Below are 14193 nucleotides of genomic sequence, written 5' to 3' on the forward strand. Positions count from 1 at the left end.
GGTAAACAGCTTTCAGGGAGGAGCAACAAGGCTGAACTTGTTGGTTTTTAATGGTTTTTAATTGGTGCAATTTTATCAACAGCTATTTAAAGGATAATTATTGCTGCATTTAACTTTATTTGCCTGAAAAAAAAAACCACATGGTTGGAAAAATAAAAATCAGTATTTTACTAAAAATAAATAGAATAAAAACTATTATCAAACTTTGACTCATAACAATTAATAAGCGGCTTATTTTAGTTTGTGCAGTGGCAGCTTAACTGAGCCAATAATGCCCATAATAGTAATCAATAATTAGTAATTAAAATGCACTAGTTCAAACGAATAATCACTGAACAGTGACAGAATTATAGTAAAAAGAATCAGTGAACAAACTTTGTAATTTTTTTCATACTTTTCTTACTTTAATTGTTTTTAAATAATACATTTAAAAATGTGAAGATTTTAAGAATTAACATTAGAAAAATATTTAAACATCAAAGGCAAAGTAGTACAAAAGCTTTGTAAGGTAGATGAGGTGTGTAAATTACACGTTTTTAAGCAGTAGTGAATTTTTACATTTTTAAAAACCAGATAATTCTTTATTTGTTTACTTTTAAACTTTATTTTCATCGTGGTGTTTGAGGAGTGCGCTTATTGTTTCACTGAATTTTCACTTCAAACACTTCATAAAGTCACTTAACATGATGAGTGTGTTTATTTTGGTTTATTTATTATGGTTTTAGTTCTGTGTTTTGTAGTTTTATTTTCATTTTTTAATAAGTTTTGATTTTATTTGTTTTGTGAGTTTTTGTTTTCAGTGCAGTTGATTTTCACTCAGTTTCCAGAGTGAGTTTGCTTGTTTCAGTTTTATTTTTGTTAGCTTACAGTTTAGTCTTTCTAATTATGATTATATGGAGAGACTTTATCAGTGGAAATATTTAGGCAAAGCAGAATGGATGCTACAATACAAACACAGCTCTTTACAAAGGCAGCTGGCTCATAGTTATGTAAACATGCTGGCCTCAGTAAAGGCTGGTTACACCGACAAATTTTTACCAAACCAATAAAGATAATTAAAACTAAGAAGATTTCATTTGTAATTTTGCTTTTTTTTTTTTTTTTTTTTTTTTTTTTTTGTAAGTTCACAAAGTTCAGTTGGTTTTCTTTTCTTTAAGAACTTTTTAAGTTTATTCTTTATTTTTTTTCTGTCAACTAAAATGTTTTTTTTCTCCACATCTTGTTTTACTTTTTAATTTAGCTGCAGTCAAACCTTGGCTGTGATACTGAAGCTCTGCTTTTCTATCTTTCAGCACAGATTGATGTTTAAAAAAGTGCTTCACAGAGTAATTTCACATTTTTCAGTTAAATGAATAACCTTAGCATCACAAACACACAAAAAAAACACAACATATCAATTCAAATCAATATTTAATGTGTTGCATTATCCAGCCTAAGTACTGTTATAGGCTTAAAGAAATATCTGTTATCAACTACACTGGTTTATCTATGTGTAGGAAATATAGTTTAGACTGCTTGTGCATGTCCAGATTATAGAATCTATTGATTCTATAATCTGGACACTCTGTCTGACTATGGCTCATTGATGACATCTGAATATATAAGACATAATGAAAGTTTTGTTGATGTTGCTGTTGTTAAAATTGTCATACATAGCTTTTATAATAAACAACTAAAAAGGTATAAAGGTTATAAATAGTTTATTTTAGCCCAACTTCATTATATATGACAAACATAAGTACTTCCAGGAGTATGAGTTGTAGCTGTGTAATAATTTTAGTTTCTCAGCTCCTGGTGATGTAGGAGGAGTTCATAGATAAACAAACACTGAGGTAAGTTTCTAATGAAAACTAGAGTTTGGAGGAGTGATGACCTTTTTTTCAAACACCAGAATGTGTGTTTACATACAGATGATACCATCGTCTCCACCAGTGACGGAGGAACAACAGTTCAGCAGACAAATGAAAACCTTCAACAACAAAAACCCTCTAAATCTAAACTGTGATCTTGATGATTTTTTTTTACTTGATTTGATTCTTAAACTCTGATAGCAGCCTGTCTTACAAAGACGTCTGAGCGAGAGATTAAATGAATAAGAAGGAAAAACGGCTACAAAGTCTGCACTCACGCTCGGCTCATGTAAGTGAGCATCAGATCAATTCCACATCACCACTCAGAAGCTGTTTGTTGTGCATCAACAAATGAACCTTCAGCTCCACATTGGCTCTGTTTTTCTTTTAATATGCACAGTGTGTGTTTGTGTTTGTGTGTGTGTGAGAATGAGGGTGTACGTTTGGTCCACAGATCTTCAGGAATGCTTCACTGTCCTGCCACCCCCGCCTTTTTGCCCCCGCTCGCCTTTCTCCATCCCTCCATCCTTTCTCCCTCTTCCTTCCTCTTCTGATAAAGCAGCTCAGCAGCCCATCAGGGGGCCTCTCCACTAATTAGGGTCACTAATTGGGGGTCGGCCAGGCCAGGGACCCCTCCACACCTGCATGGTCATGTGACTTTCAAAGAGGTGCGCAGGGTCAGGGGTCGTGCAGTTGGGGTTGTGGTTGGATTAATTTGACTGAGCAGATGAAGAGCGGGGTGATAGCAACACATAGATAGAAAACAGCCTCGCAGAAGGACTTTATGTGTCAATCTCCTCAGCTAGCTCCAACTGGTGAAGACCCGTGGTAATCCACCCTCAAAACAAAAATATCGCCTTCCAAACAGATGTGTCTCACTTGGTTATGAGAGCCTCTCAGAACAGTCGCCAAAGCTGTAACAGCAAAATGACCAAAATTAAACTGATCCGTGCATTAAATTAATGCAGAGAAAAACAGGTTAAGAAATAAGTGTTGGGACATCATTGTCTGGTCAGAGGTTAATTGGTAGGTAATCTTCAGGGCAGAGACCTCAGTGGAGGCCCCAAGCCCACCTGGCCCTCAAAGCTCTCATGGACTAAGTGATGTCTCCTTGTTTTGACAAGATTCACACAAGTGTCGCGCTTAAGCTCGTCCAAAATATTCAGAGCTGCATTCCTAAGAAGCCCACGGACCAGAGGGAGAGAGGGGAAACAACAGGACACGAGGGATTTTTTTAAAATCACGCAAAGAAAAGGGGATGAGATGCAACACTGTTGGGTCATAGATGTTATAGATTTATTTCCCAGCTGAATTTCATTTAGCTGCTTTAGATTCAATGTCTCACTTTCATGCTGGTGTAGATATAAGTGTAATTAGTAGCACCTGTGCGATTCCTGCTAGGTGAAGTCATAATGTCTGATGGGATTGCTAAGATGAAGAAGAAATGACTGTTTATTAGAAATTAGTGCTTTGAACTGTTTTTAAACTAATCTAAATCTAATGGGATTTAGTTCCTGAGAATCTTATGACCAGAGAAAGTGCAATATAAAAATATATATTGCACATTAATTAATGAGTGGATGAGTGTGTCCACCCTTACTGCTGTTAAGCTCATCACACCTGTCACTCAGGACCAGCCTGTCTTCACTCTTTTACAGCAGTGTATCCTGTCTTTGTTTAATGGTAAACTAATTCTTTTTTAGTTCATATTGATTTTAAGCATCCAGTCGAGCATTTTCACTGTTATCATCTTAGTATTTTAAACCAGAAGTGACGGTGAGGTGTTTGACCTGTCTGTGTGATTGAATACTTATTGGTTAACGAACTGTGACTGACAAGCTGTGAGCCAATAAGTGTGCTCCTTTCTCACTGTAATAATTACCATAATTTAAAAAATGTTGTTTACGTATTTCAAAAAAAGAAATCGCTGGTTTGATCCCAGTAAGAGGCACAAATCCCTGGGGGGTTTTGTGTCAGTGAAGGCATCCAGTGTAAAAATCCACCTAATCAAATATGCAGAGCTACCTGCTGTAGCTATAAAGTAGCTTTACAAAATGAACTTCATGTTTTATTCAGAATGAGCTGAAACTAGTCGTCGAGGCCACAAAATCATCAGGACAAAAGTTCACTGAGTTCACAGAAGGAGGAAGTGTAGGTATTTTCCATAGGTGGGGGCATTTTTGTAACCAGAAGAGTCGCCTCCTGCTGGTCACTTAAAAGAACACAGTACTGGTTTCAATTTTAAATTAAAGTAGGCCACTTTCACCTCCTCCCTCATTATAAGGGGCCCCCAGCTGCCCTTCATAGTGCAACCCTACAACAAATTTGTGTCTCCAACAAATTGAAATATCTTAACTGCGAAGCTCCTACTTCTCAAACAATCTTTCAAAAGTGGATTCAAGCACCAAAATTCGCATGTGTGGTGCTATTGATTTAAAAAAAAAATCCCTGTTTGCTGTTTTTTAAATTTTAGAATTAAAAAAAAATTTACAACCTGGGCATCATTTCCATTTCAGGAGGCAGGAGTTTTACTATAAAATGTCCACTTCTGGATACATTTCAGAGGTTTTACTCTTGATTGGTAACATTTTGACTGTAAGTAAGTCAAATTTATGACATTAACACATTAAGAAGTGTTACAACTAAAACAATTAAAACAAATTTTTGCATGCCACTTCAATGGGCCAACAACAATTGCAGTTGCACAGCACTGCCCAGGCCAAGGGATTATCCATTCACCTCTTTGTTAGCACTAGAACACATACAACCTGTATTACTACTAACACTGAGTTGCATTTTTTTTCTGTGCAATTGAATGAATTTAATGTATTCACTGTATAAAGATTCCTTTTGTATGTTTTGTATTTTTATTTTTGTTTACTACAAGTACATAGTTCTCCTTTCCATCATGTCAGAAGGGATAAAAAGAGCAGTTGAAAAGACCTGAGCTACTCTGACAGGGGCCAAATCATTATGGTGAGATGAAACTGAAGATGTCCAACAAGACCTGCTGGGTCCCATTAAACAGTGACTGGGTGTTGAGGATGCATTCTGTGGTCATCCCCATTCACAAAGGTAGTAGAACCTAACCTGCTGTTGCAGGAATAGTTGTTCTTCTTTTTGCTAAAAGAAATAGCCCATAATGCTGTGGTTGTGAGCTCCTGCCTCTCCTGTTTTTTGCCTTCAGCTGGACTCTAACCACTGACCATTTGCTCACATGCAAACCTCCACACCAAGAAGATTCTCTTTTCTCCAGGACTTTAAGTAGCAGCCAGGTGCTACTAATCACTTGCACGTGAGTGATTAAGTTTTAGCAGTCTGCTTGTCTGGAGCATTCAGGTATGAGCTAATATGATGTCATAATCTTCCCAGGACTGGACATCCCAACAAAATCACGCCACAATTAGAAAAAAAGATGGAACTAGTATGGCTTGTTTGGAAGAGTTTTCAGGAGCAAGTCCCCTCTCTCTAAAAAGGACATGGCAGTACAGATTAGATTTGCAAAGTTGGATCTGAAAATCACAAGACTTCTGGAACAATGTCCTTTGAAGAGTCAAGTCAAGTCATCTTTATTTATATAGCACATTTAAAAGACATCAAGTGTCGGCCAAAGTGCTGAACAGAGGGATAATATAATAAAAGAATTAAAATAGAAAGAAAACACTTTAAAAAGAATTGTAAGACATGTAAGGGTATATAGCATATAATGTACATGCAAAACTGTACACATTCACATACAAGCACACATATGTGAACATAACGTATATACACATACAACATTATCCAATAAGATAAGAGACCAAATAGACAGAATAAAAAACGATATCAAAGAGATCCGAAAGCCTTGGAAAATAAGTAGGTCTTGAGATTTGATTTAAAGACTTCCAAGGATGAAGAGGATTTTATAAAGGGGGGAAGACTATTCCAGAGTCTCGGGGCGGCAATGGAGAAAGCCCTGTCACCTCTAGATTTGAGCTGGGAGCGTGGAACTGATAAGAGATGATACCAAAGTGGAGATGTCTGGTCATAATGCACAGCACCGCATTTGGTGAAGTTTGGTGATATTAACATGTTCTGCAGCCGCAGAGTTGACCATGAACACCTCTGTACACCAGAGGGATGCAGAGGTATACTGATGCAACATTGTAAAGAAGAGTGGACCAAAACTCCTCCACATTAATGCGGAGGATGATGTGAGACAGGAAATTATTGCCCCTAAAGGTGTTTCTACAAGCTACTGAGTCACGGCGTGTTTTCAGTTTTCACACACTGCTTCTGCATTTTGGTTTAGTTTTTGTTAAAAGACAGTGTAACACGTCATGCGTTGGTGTTCATCATAGATTGTAGTTACCTAATTTTTGACGTGCTAAAGACCAGATTAATATTTTTATATTCTGATATGTAAAACCTTAGAGTTTTGTAGAAAATGTACTTTTTTTCTACCATAACCCCATGTCTTCCTTTGTTTGTTCCCAGAAAGTTTTTCAGCTCCCAGAAAAGTATTTACAGGCTCTTTGTAATATTCTCCTTGAGAGTTCTTTCTGTAAGATCTTTTTAACCTCCCGTTCAAAGTTTTTCTGGCCTGTTTTTTGTTTCATGTAAAGACTGTTTTTGGACCTTGGTTTTGTGTCTTCACCTTGCCACTTTTGTTCACCACGCTAACTTCCTTCTCGTGTATGAACCTAGCCTTGAATTACAAATTTGAATACTGGATTTTTATTTTATTTATTTTTTGCCTCTGTGGTGCAAAGAATGAATTTGGGATCTATCAGATGCCTCCCTGATGGTATTGCATGATGAATCCAAACAACTACAGTGCCCAAAAAATGTGTCAAATTTAGATATTAGAAAATCAAATCAAATGAGTACATCCTCGAGCAGGATACAAAACCGTGTCGCTAAAAACATTTTAATTTTACCACATTTTCTCATGGTTACCTTTTGAAGGTTTGCCGATGCATTGTGGTGCAAACAGCAAACATGTCTGCATTTTCACAGGATAAAAGTATTTCATTTTCGGTCCCATCTGCAAACACTAGAATCAAGGCCTAATGCAGGTCACAATGTGGACACAGGCATTTAAGCCAAAGATTTGTTGGTGACCTGTAATAGTTGTAATTTTGTGGCATTGTGGTTGCACGCACCCTCTATGATTGCACTGTAACATTTCAATTTCTCAGCCTTTCACAGAGCCGAATGAATCTGCCCGCTGCATACAAAGAAGCACAGCTGAAGACTTAAAAAGTTGAGAACACAATTTATTGTGCAGAAGTTGCCCTTCTGCACAACAAATTGGACAGTTGGTGTAAGAGGAGCAGAGGCCACTGGTTTACACTTTCACAGGATTCAAGGACGACCTCCCTCCCAGTTTTGTTTTGCCTGTGGATCTTGTTTTGCCAGAGCAGGCCACATATTTGTATCATCTCCTCTTTTACATTTCTGACCATTTAACTTGCAGACAGATAACCTGGCTGTGATTTCATGGGAAACAAGCAGCAAGTGCATTGAGAATATTCCAGTGTTGTGACGATCATGCTGAGAATCAATGGACAGAGCTCTAGATTGACTTGATTGCTTTGGCTGTGTGTATAAAGGTGCTTTTGTGGAGAAGCCATTCCTGCGCTTATCTTGCTTGATTAGGTCAGTGGATTTTTCAGAAAGTGATCACACCTCAAGGACACAAAGTAGCACCTTCGTTTGTCTCCCACAGCACATCGCATCTGTCCTCTGAAGCAATCTTTTTCCCATTAGCTGTGGCCAGCAGTCTTAAACCTTGGAGGAAACTCGATCAACGCTGCTTTTAAATCCACTGTATTGTTCACTTTCCTTCTCCGACTTCACTTTGTTCCCAACGAGAGTAATGCATGGTGCTAATGCATGGCAGACACCTTTCCTCATCCAATAAATACAAGGTTTTGTGCAGAAAGCTTCTTTTACTTTACATACATTCAGGGTCATCAGGCTGGCATTCAAGGGGAATCGACAATAGCTTGTTACAGATTCAGCAACACTGAGGAGGAATATGTTATTTACAATTCAACATGACTGAAGAGTGCTTTTGGAAATAACAGGTGAGGTGATGATGAGCAGAATGCAGCTAGTGGTGAAAAAGTACTTAAGAATTTGTATAAGACAATCTTAATAGAGTGTCTGTGTGTCCTCGCGTGTGTCTCTACGCTGGAATCTTGAGTATCTCATTCAGCACTTAAGCACATTCGCCTCATATAAATGAAGTTTTGTGAAGATAACAGCTTTCACTGTCTTCACTGTCTCTTGATCAGATATTGATTGTGTTTCCGGCTTATTTCATGATTATCAGGAATGTCATGTTTGTTTCATTGTTCTGTGTCTAATGAGGTTCTTTTAATTATGTGTTTTTTCTGTATCCAAGGCATGTTAATGTATCATGTCTTTATTAAGTGCTGCTTCAAAGCAGATGTTTCTATGTAATTAACTGTTCCTAAATGCTGTTTGCTCCACCAGTCAAGCTTTCATTCCTCCCGACGATGTGCTGATAATAATTCTAATGCCATAAATTGTCTTTCAATTCAATTTATATAAAATCCCAACAGCTGTCGCCTCAAGGCACTTTATCTTGTAAGGTAAAGACCCCAAATTACAATAGCTCAGACTAGAAGTAATAGCTGCATGAATGAGTTTTTCAGCATCAGCGACATTATGTTTCTAATTTTAGTCATATTGTGTTTCTTGCGCAAAGTCAAGAAAGCATTTGCATAATATACTCAAGATTCCTTACAGTGTGACGGGAAGGCGAGGTAATGGCATCCAGACTTAGTGTCTGGTTAGACACCATGTTTCTAAGATTTTTAGGGCTGGGTACAAAAACCTCAGTTTTATCTGCATCCATGTCTTTAAGCCATTCTTGCAGTTTAACTGATTGGTTTGTATCATCTGGCTTCACAGCTCTGCCGATGCAGATCATGTGTAATGTAAACATATTGGTCCTACTTAAAATGTCAAACATTGAGACATTCTGCACTTAAGTTAAAGCACAGATACTTGTGTTAAAAAAATACTCTGGTAAAAGCTTAAGTACTGATTACATTTATTTACTCAAGTAAAAGTAAAAAAGTACAGTCTGTGAAATGTACTCAAAGTAAGAAACTAAAGAGAAGCTCTTTATACAACATTTTTACCAGCTGTTTTTGTATAAAACTAACTGAACCTTGTGATATATTAATGTAATAACATTATATTAGTAGATAGGAATGTAAACTTTATTTCAGCCGAAATCTTATTCTAATAAATGTACTCGGCTTGAATCTTTTATGCAGAACATGAGCAGAGAAAAAGGAGAATTTTTAAAAATAGCTCTAGTCTGTGTTGCTTGCATTGTAGAAGGTGACTCTGCTTCCACACCTAAACAGGAAAGTGAGTGCAGTCAGGGAATAAAAATGTGATTCAGCTGGTGTGTAAACCTAAAATTGGTTGTAGTGGCTCAGCATGGGGAAAATAATCACAACTCACAATAATTTATATCGAGGAGCTCCAGTAGGCTTTCTTTGTGTGCAGGCTGTGATCAGTTTACCTGCTGCTGCTGGTCTGAGGCTTACTGCTCTGTGGATTTACACAACTGAACTCAGGATGTCAACAGATGTTTCGCAGCTATCTTGGTTGATTTCCATCATCTACACTGACAGTACACAGTTTACACTGTCTTCATACTAGACTGTATAAAGTTGGTATGAAGGTGGAGTTCAGTGCAGCACTTGATCTAATCTAACTCTGACCATGAAACCACAGCCTCTGTGCATCAGTCCACCACAGTGCTTAAATCCATCACAGTGTGACAAGTTTTATCCTCCACTAAATGCAGAGTATTTCCATTCATCATTGAAATAACACAAAATAATAACTGAGGTCTATACCTCAGTTATTATTTCAGGACTTCACAAAATAAAAAAAATAAATAGAAAATCTGATTTAAGTTTATCAGTGTCACTGAGCAGTCCTCACCTTTAAATATAGCCTCTCCTCCTGTCCTGGTTTTATCTTTCTCCATCTCTGAGTGAGGTTAGCTCCTTTCTTTTCTCTCCCTGTCAAATACAGCAGCTGGACCTTTAGCTAGCAACACACTGTACAACAAATTGCACACGAACAGTTTGTGTGTTTGCTGATGTTTGTTGAGCTTATAGAAACGTCGCATTTCAAATTACTCGCTACTTAAAAAAACTTTACTCCCGTTATCCTTGCTCCTCTTCTGTAGCGCTAGCTGGATGCTGAAGTACTGAGAGCACAACTCAGGGACATCTGCACTCCTGTCCATGTTGTGCTAAAAAACAAAACTACAGTTCAGGCTCAAACTTTGATATTTGTAGGCTTGCACTGACTATGTAACTAAAAGTAATGAGTTTGATTTGAAAATGTAATTAGTCAAAGTACAATTGTTAACCTTAGGGTATGACGTACACGTCCTGTTCACACGAACAAACTGGAGTCTCCAAAAAAAATCAACAGTGAAGCTTAAAGTTGCTGCTAATGAATATAAAAAATGTTTTGCATAAATATGAATCACAGCAATTTGTTGTGCTGTGTCATGTAACAGGAGTCTTTAGTTTTACAGAACTAACCTTTGATTTCTTTTCAGCTTTCTTCCAGTGGTTTGTGTCTCCCTTATATCATCTCTGACTGGCCAAATGTCTCACGTTTGTGTTATTGTAGTTCACATAGATCATCCCGACAGTTTGGATGTGACACTCTGCGTCGCTGGGGTCACTGCAGGTTGCCCTCATTAGTAGTGGGGGTTTCTGCTTCGCCTCCGTCCGTCACTCTATTTGTGTCTTCCCTAGTAGAGCCAAAAACGACCACACATGATCGGAGGTTCCTGCCCAGACAATAACCTATAACCCTGGAAACTTCATTTAGTTCTTTGCCTCCATTCATACTTCATTCACCCTGACTTCAGCAATCCGTTTAGTCGCTGAAAAGGGAATGGAGACACACAGACACAAGAGATCATTTGCGTATAACACCCTTGGCTCAAACTCAGGACACACATGCACACATCCTCCAGCGCTCACGCAGTGCTCTCTTCCGGGTCAGACTGAAAACAGAAGAACCCAAAGAGAGAGGGAGCAGGCTGGGATTAATGGGAAAGAGGAAAAAATGGAAAAAAAGGAAGAGGAGGAGGAGTGGGCTGAGGAAGAGGAGGTGGGTTCTTTTCTGCTATTCAGCGGATGTGTGAACAAAGGCCTGGTCAAACTGTCGGGCCCACAGCCTAGGGTGTTTACTGCTCTCGTATCTATAACCAACAAAATCAAGCATCGCCCCACCACCACCATCGCTACAACCTCACAGCTCAACTCCCCCTGCTGCCCCTTTCCCCTTGAGCTGCCTGGCTTTATTGGGAACAGCAAATTAAGGAACCATCCATCTGGGTGTGATCACCAATTATGGAGGGAAACTGTCAGCATGCATTAAGGCCTGCAGGGAAGGCGGGCGTGTTAGGGCGGCTTTTATGAAGAGGGAGGAAAGGGAGGGATTAAGGAGTGAGAAGGGGATAGGATATGATTTAAAAATTCAAACATTTACATTTATTTTTGAGCCAAAACCAAACCCATTCAGGCCCTTCTTAATTATCCAGGTTTTTTATTTCTTGCAAATAAGTCTGCTTATTATTTGAAGGTTTTCTACTCCAAAGATGTACGTTTGCATGCAGAAGCGAGGATGACTGAGTGCATTTTTTGTTTTTGACACAGTGCAAACATGTAAGTGATACAAATAAGGCAAAAACTCAGTGCAGCCTATGGCCAGCCCCCTTTTGTCGCTGCTCACTGGCACAAGCGGTGATTCCCAGTAACACTTCTCCTCCGGCCAGCTTTCTCACAACACAATAGGCCCGTCATTAACTTTTTGCTCCATCGGAATGCTGAAAGACCCCGACGACCGAACGCCCCCTCTCCCCACCCCTCGCTCCCCCACGCATCCCGCTTTTCTCTCCACTCGCTGGTTTTCCAGGGCCCTAATTTGTGAAAGCCAGGTGTGTGCAACCCCACAGTAAAGAGGGGGTGGGAGGGTGGGAATGAGGGAGCACTGGTGCAGACTATTTTCCGGTACATTCTCTGAAGCACTTTTTGTACATAATTACACTGTTAATGTGTTAATTCATAACTTAGTTTAGCAGGTGTAAACCAGGGGCCGGGGCCTCCACAAGAGATCACAAGACAAACCTGAGGTTAATAATAAAGATAATACAGAAATATTATATTGCACAAATAGAAATATGTTCTTTGACAGCTGAAAATATAGCACAACACTGCACTAAACTGTAAATGACTAAAATCCGATAACTTTTTATGTTTAACATTTATTTTCTGTGAACCAAGCAGTTTCATGTTTTTTTTGGTCTCCACCATCTCCATATGAAAATAAAGCTGCTAAAGGTGCTCATCTGTTTGCAGTGTTGCAAGTATAACCCCAATTGTAAAAATGTTGGGATGCTGTCAGTTTCATTCAAAATAAAGCATAAAACTTGTCAATTTCTTTAAACTGGAAGATTTGACTATTTCATGACAAAACATCCCAAAGACGCTGGGGCAACAAACGGCTGGAAAAGTAAATGATACTAAAAAACAAACAGACACTGAATATTTCATCATCTACAGTTCTGTACCTAATATCATTAACAGAGAGAATGAAGAAATCTCTCTGCATGATGGCGGAAAATCTGTATCAGATGTTTGTGATCTCCAGGCTCTCAGGCTGTGCTGTGTTAAAAGCACACACTTTGTCATGGAAATCACTGATTTCAGAAATCGCTGTCCGCGAACACAGATCACTGTGCAATCCACAAATGTAGGTTAAAGCAAAGAAGAAGCCTTACGTGAACATGATACAGAAACACTGTCCACTGTTCTGTAGTCAGATGAATAAAGACATGAAATTATTTTTTGGAAAAAATGGACACCGTATCCTCTCAGTGCTCAGTTCTGCCTGCATCTCTGATGGTATGGGGGTGCATCAGCGCCCATAGAATCAGCAGCTTGCACATCTGGAAAGGCGCCGTCAATGCTGAAAGGTATATACAGGTTTAAGATCCATCAAATTCAAAATGAGCTCGTAATTTTATTATAAGAGTACATTTTCTCAGTTTAAAACATTTGATTGTTTTCTGTGTTGTAGTGTGAATACAGTATGGGTTTATGACATTTGTAAATCATGCATTCTGTTTATATTAAACTTTTAAATAGACTTTTTTGGAAATGTGGTTTTATATAAATTCCAAAATAGCAAAAAAAGACGTGAACTCTTCAAAAAGTGTAAAAATATCTGCACTGCATCATTTGAAGAGTTGTGATTTGAGTTTTGCTGGAGCTTTCACGTTTGCCTGGTTATGTACGTGTAAATTATCCCCTTCATTCATGCACATTCCTCGGTGCTGCTGAATCGGATCTGTGGGAGTTCATGTTCGGAAAACTGCGGTTTCTAGGTGATGTGTCACTTTGAATATGTGCTCTGGTGGTGCGTACGAGTATGAATGTGTGAATGAGTCATTGTGTGTGTGTGTTGGATAATTGGAAGATAAGGACGAGGGTGGCGGGAGGTGCTTGAGAGGATTGGGGGACTACAAGTTGAAATCCAAAATCCAAAGCTGTTCACCAGCCAGTCCGGTTCAGCGAGTTGTTCAAAGCCTGACAGCTTTTTTGAAGAGTCACAGCGGGTGAGTGAGGAGGTAGGTGGCAGTGGAGGGAGGAGAAGGAAGAGGAGGGAGGACCAGGACTAATTGCCACTAATTGAATTGGATGTACTGATCAGATGGGAGGCTGTGGAAGTAATCGGAGTTGTCACAGTAGATAACGCCGGGCCGTCCCAGAGTGTCCGCCTCATGTGACAGTCTGTAACATAGCCTGCGAGAGGGCACTGGCCCCCTTTGTCATCGCCACAAAAGGGGAGAGAAGCAAAGTTGCCAGTTACAGTGAGCAGCAACAGGCTCAGAACAGGAGGGAGGAACAGGGGAGGGCGGAGGAGGAGAGAAATGGTGGCAAGAGGTGGAGAAAGAACCTGGTAGAGAAAAACAAGGTAAGAGGTCGGAGGTAAGACTGAAGGGAAATTAGATGTTTCCTGGCAAAATCAGCAGGTTTCATTCAGAAAAAGCAACAAATAACATAAAGACTTTGCTAAAATGGAGCCCAAAAGTCATTTTCTGTAAAACTACATGCAATAAAACATTGTTGTGTGTAATTATTAAGGATAAAAAACAAATTAAATTTGTGATGGTTGTGGGCAACAAAATTCAAAAGTAATTTCTGCTGTCTTTATACTGATGGAACTTACAAGCAATTTACAACATCCGTAAAAAACACAAAACATCAGCAAAGGTTTC

This window comes from Neolamprologus multifasciatus, chromosome 3 (genome assembly GCF_963576455.1).
Source record: "Neolamprologus multifasciatus chromosome 3, fNeoMul1.2, whole genome shotgun sequence".
In the NCBI taxonomy this organism is placed as follows: domain Eukaryota; kingdom Metazoa; phylum Chordata; class Actinopteri; order Cichliformes; family Cichlidae; genus Neolamprologus; species Neolamprologus multifasciatus.